The 5,782-nt window shown below is 36.1% G+C and overlaps 1 pseudogene; it reads right to left on the reverse strand.

Moving 5' to 3' along the window:
* Positions 1 to 230: 230 nt before the first annotated feature.
* On the reverse strand, positions 231 to 5,514 carry LOC148920935 (26S proteasome non-ATPase regulatory subunit 11 homolog pseudogene; annotated as a pseudogene).
* Positions 5,515 to 5,782: the final 268 nt, after the last annotated feature.

Raw genomic sequence — 5,782 nt, forward strand, 5'->3', positions numbered from 1 at the left:
CCACATAAAATAAATCTAAAAATTTTCTTCTTACCGTCTTCTCAAACTCCAGGGAAGGATCCATGATGATGTCTCTCATGAAGCGCATGACATAATAGCCGGATTCAACATTGCTTGGTTGCTTTGGTGTGCCTGGTAGAGTTTTCCAAATGGTTGCTTTACGGCCTTGTCTGCCTATGTGTGAATTATACATTTTGACAGCACTGTTCAACATGTTTTTGGCCTCCTTATCAACCACTCGATTTTCGGGCAGAGGATCCAGAAAATAGACAGTTTCCTTCTTTATTCTCACAATGAGCAAGACTCAATGATGGCTGCACATAATTAGTATAAAACAAAGATATATAAAAAAGTCAGCACAAGAAAACACACGATGGTTATTTATAAAAAAACACGACGTATTATATAATTTCACACGACGCAATAACATAGCAATCGACGTCATCATAAATTTATCACGACGGTATTTAACTAACGACGTGGTTGGAAGTTTCAAACGACACCATAAATAAACCACCGACGTGGTTAGAAGTTTCAAACCGCAGAAAATTAGTTAAACAATTTTATACACAGTGCATCATACAAACAAAATCCTGTTAAGGAGACTAACCCTGGATTGTAAGGCATCATGAAAATATGTTCGCCATCTGTCTTTTGAAGTCGATTGGCTACCAAACGTGATCTCTCAGTTAATGACGCCAGCGTTGGCACTAACTTGAGCAGGGTCGATAAAGCCAACCATGTTCAACATATTTGCAGCTTTCAAATTATCAAATAGGCACCTAAATATATATATGAAATGATCACATGACTTTTTTTTTTTTTCAACAGAAAGGAAATAAATATTTAATAAGGATAAACCTCATATATACTGCAACCACAGTAGCCCCAATTTCTTCCATGCCTGCTAACTGTGTAATATCTTCAGGCAAGACGATGGTACTACGATCTTCACCAAACACCTCCTTCTCAATTGTAAAGGTCATAATCTTCTCCTGAGCCTTTAGTGTCGTTTCCACATAACGACAAAGGGATTGTAAAGAAGATGGCACCTCCAGCTTTGAATAATCAACTACTTCAATATTCTGTTTAAAGAAATAAAGCAAAATAAAATGACGTGGTAATTCAACAAACACGACGGTTTAACGAAAAAAACGTCGTCTGATAAAACTTTAAACGATGGTAACAAAACACCGTTGTGGTGAATAATTTATTACGTCATAGAAAACGAATTCCGACGTCTAATTGAAATGCAAAATTCATAGATAATGAATTTACCACAATTTCCTTTTCTCCACCACTGGATTTCTGTTTTAATAAATAAATAGAGATGTATAAGAAAGCTTGTTCAACAATGTAAAAATTCAATTAAAAACAAAACTGCCGTTGAAATTTAAAACAAACGACGGTTTAAAGAAAATATCGATGTCTGAAATTTGAAAAACAAATAAAAAAGGCAAAGTTCTGAGAATATACCTTTTCATCTTGCTTTTCTTCATCTTGCTTTTCATCTTTCTTTTCTTCATCTTGCTTTTCTAAATCCCTAGATTTCTGTTTTAAGAAATAAAGAAATATATATATAAGACAGATTGTACAAAAAGTAAAAAAATTAAATCAAAACGTCATGGTAAGGCATAACATAAGACGGTATGTAAGAATTATGGACGTCTTAAAATCATTAAACGATGGTAAATAATAAACGTCATGGGGATTTACCTATTACGTCAGTAAGGACAAAAATCGTCGTCTAAATCACCATAAAAGTTTTCAAAAATAACGACGTCTAATGGCGTGTAAAACAAGTAAACTAAATACGACGTGGTATTGAAATACAAACGACGGTTTATTAATAAAATCGTCGTGGTATGTGTTTCAAATGACGATTTGATTCATAATAACGACGTCTAATAGCTTTTAAAAAAAATAGAGAATTCAAAGTTCAGATATGTTACCATTTCATCCTGCTTTTCCCCATTTTTGGCAGTATCATCCTCAAAATGTAGGGATATCCCATCAGCCCAGAGCAGCTTGCTTTGTCCGACCTTGGTTTTGACAGGGGCTAGTTTTCGGTTTAAGCATGCTTGGATCAAAATTGGGGATGAGTTGGGAAAGCTGACTCAGTAAATTTTCCCTCTCAGCCTCTACCAATTGCTTGGTTCTAGCCTCCATCTTTAAAGTCATTTCCCTTTATCTAGCTTCCATCTTCAAAGTCTCTTCTTGAAGGACAAGTCTTACACTTTCCTTTAATTGATTGGCAAACTTTACCCTCTGTTGTCTAGGTAAATTGAAGTATTGCCTAGGGGAATCCTGGCACCTACCCCTCTAACTCTCCCTGGATGCTCGAGACCCAAAGCCATTGTCAACACATCATTATTGCCAGATACACTAAGACTGCCTTCAGAGACTTGTTTTTGCAATTCATCCTAAAACAAAGATATATAAAAAAGTCAGCACAAGAAAACGCACGACGGTTATTTATAAACAAACGACGTATTATATAATTTCACACGACGCAATAACATAGCAATCGACGTTATCATAAATTTATCACGACGGTACTTAACTAACAACATGGTTAGTAGTTTCAAACGACGCAATAAATAAACCACTGACGTCTTATGCTATAATTAAAAAAAAACAGAGTAGCGATTCCAAATTCAGACCTGTAACGACGTTTTTTAAAATATCTCAACGTAGTAATATCATTCACACGACGAAAAATATAACATAAGATGTAATAAGAATTATCAGGGCAATACACAGTTTAATAAAAATTTAAAACAGAGTGAGTAGGCATACAATTAATTTTGTTTTCTCTGCCACCTTTGGATCCGGGATGTTACCATGTTTGTCTTGTCTAGCTTTCTTCCATAAGGTAGATCGATCAATTTCTACCTCGGGCATGGTTTCCTCCAAATGATCCTCCAAACCAGCATATCCTTTTCGAGACAATCGATGATTGTACTCAAGTTTCTCCCTAATCAGTGAATGTTGAGAATGCACAGACACAAATTCTTGGGATAACCTTGAAGCTACAAAGGCATCTCATTCTGCTTTCTCTATGAATTTATATAGATAAGGGGGTTGGCCTAATTTCTCCTTCTCCTTGATGAATGGAATGATATAATGCCTCGTTAGTGTAGACTTGAAATCCTTCCATTTCTTGGCAGCAGAAGATAACACCAGGTTCTTGCCCCCTTGACCTACCACAAAAGCCATGTCAACGGCTTCCCAAATCTGCTCTTTTATATCCTTGGGGATTTCAGCCCATTTCTTGTCCACAAGTAGGACTCTGGAGTGTGCCAACACACCAATGTAGGACTGCATCTCAGTATGTGCAGGGCCACATCCTTCCCCCCTTTTATTATACTCAACAACTGGCTTGATTTTCTGATATTTTCTCTTCACAACATGAGGCATTATGCATATACCTCGACCTGACTTTGAATCCTCAGAAATTGTTGTCGTGCTGGCTGGTTCTGTCTCAGCAGATGAAACAAACTTCATCTTCTTCAAGGATTTGTCTTGAGGAGTTACCATTCCAAGCTCCTTACCTCCATTTTTTTTCGAGCCAGAGTCCTTACTTTGAGAAACCATGGTTACAGACAAATCAAACCTGCAAGTGAAAATATTTCAGGAAAAAATTAAGAACACAAACGACGGTTATTTATAAAACACGACGTATGATAAGATTTTACACAACGCAATAACATAACATCAGACGTAATAAATGTTTAAAACGATGGTACTTAAACAACGACGAAACAATATAACAGAAGACGTAATAAGAACTTATTACGGCGATATTTACATTCCGTCGTGATATTTAAATTCAAACGACGTTAATATTAATATAACGTCGTGGTATTAACATTCACACGACGTGAATAATAAGATACCATCGTCTATATAAGATTCCAAACCCTTCTTTCTTTGTCTTTGTATTTTATAAATTAGGAAAAATAAAAACCATGGTTCAGAGAAATCAAACCTGCAATCAAACAAGCAAATAAAAAAACGAAGGTCATTTTAAAAACAACTTAGAACAACTTTCAGACGACCCTAGGACGACTGACGAACCGTCGTGGTCTATAAATTTAACCACGTAAATAAGAAGCTACCATCGTCCTATTTAGTTGAAGTAGTTGTGTTCAAAGTTGGAAACTTTCCCTCTTTGTCTGTATATTTTATCAAACTTGGAAAGAATTAAAATGATTTTGGCCAGAAAAAAGGAAAAAGATTTTCAAAACAAAAACCGTATGAGCATGCAAAACAGCAACAAAAATAGTGAGAAATGCTTACCTTTTGAGTGCAATGAAAGCTTTCTCTCGGAGTTTGGTGTTTAAGTTTAGAAATGACGACGAAGACGAGAGGAAGACGATGAGATACACTGACAATGCTCTGACAAGGAAAAAAGACGAAAAGTATTCTCTCGGAGATTGAAATTTTTTCTCGGGTTTGGAAACAATGCAAGTGTAAGTCAAGTAGACGAAAAGTTGAATATATTCACAAACCATTTCATAAAAATAAGACGGCGGTCTACAGAGAAGGAAGACGTATAAATAACAACACTATGACGGTAATTTGAACTTAGGACGTGGTAAATAAATACGACAGTAGTGTTGTAGGTACCGTCGTAGTAAACTCCAAAATAAAAGTCGATAAATTAATCTCTCGCGTCATTGTACATTGATTTAACACGTCGTTTTTTTGTAATATACCGACGTGAATTATGTTATAATATGCGACATGGATTAAATAATAACCGACGTGGATGTTTACAATTAAACAGCGGTTTGTGTGTAAGGACCGCCGTGGGTTTTAAAGATTTATTGTATAAATTTGACGCTTTCTTTCAGTTTTCATTTAGGGTTCCAAGTTCTTCTGGAGGCTCATCTTCCTCTCTCACAGACACTCTCTCTCACATCTCAAAGAAAATAATTTGGATGTATCTCAAGGACACATTGTCTTTCTCAAAGAGAAATGGAGCCTTCTCAAGAAGAAGCTTGTCATCTATCCTTCTCACTTCCTTGATCAAGCCTGATAGGAGACTTAGTGCTTCTGAATACTCCTTGTTTTCCATCAAAACAGATGCAAGCCAGCCTCCACTAGTCTGTCGAAGGAAAGTTCGCTTCTTAGCACGGGTCCACTGCACCTTTCTTTGCAAAGGGAAATCTGAATATCCGATGTGCCTGGTACTTTAGCAACTGCATCAATAATACTACGTATAATTTTTGCAATTTTCGCCTTGGGAATCAAGTTAAAGAAAGGCCTCAACTGGGTGAGAAGGTTATGAAGATCCTCTGCTCGATTTTCTTGTCTAAGAAGATCCATCAGATTTGTGATAGCCTGTTCCTTTATCCGTAGAGCTTCATAAGAAGAAGATGGGTTTTCAAGAATGCGATAAAGAATAGAAATGGCTTCAGATGGGGCTTTGGTCTCTAAAGCCTGAGCAATCGAATCAGTAGTTGCTGGGAGATATGATGAAGACATTGTCAATGCTTTGAACTATCCAAGTCCTGCAAAAAGAGAAGAGACAAAACTATTAAAATCAAATAATAAAATTGAAACAACGACGGTTTTTTGTTCTACCGTCGTCTTTTTTTGGTCGTCTTTTTGTCGTCGTAGTATATTAAAGTAAGATGGCGGTAGGTTTATAATTACCGACGTAGATTCTTTCTGTTAAACGTCGTTAAGTGTAATATAACCGACGTGGATTTTATTTTTTAATTATAAATAGAGTTTTTTTTCACAAGTTCTTTCAGTTTTAGTTTTCAATTAA

The sequence above is a fragment of the Prunus mume genome, linkage group LG1 (genome assembly GCF_029339155.1).
Source record: "Prunus mume cultivar Tortuosa linkage group LG1, ASM2933915v1, whole genome shotgun sequence".
NCBI lineage: Eukaryota > Viridiplantae > Streptophyta > Magnoliopsida > Rosales > Rosaceae > Prunus > Prunus mume.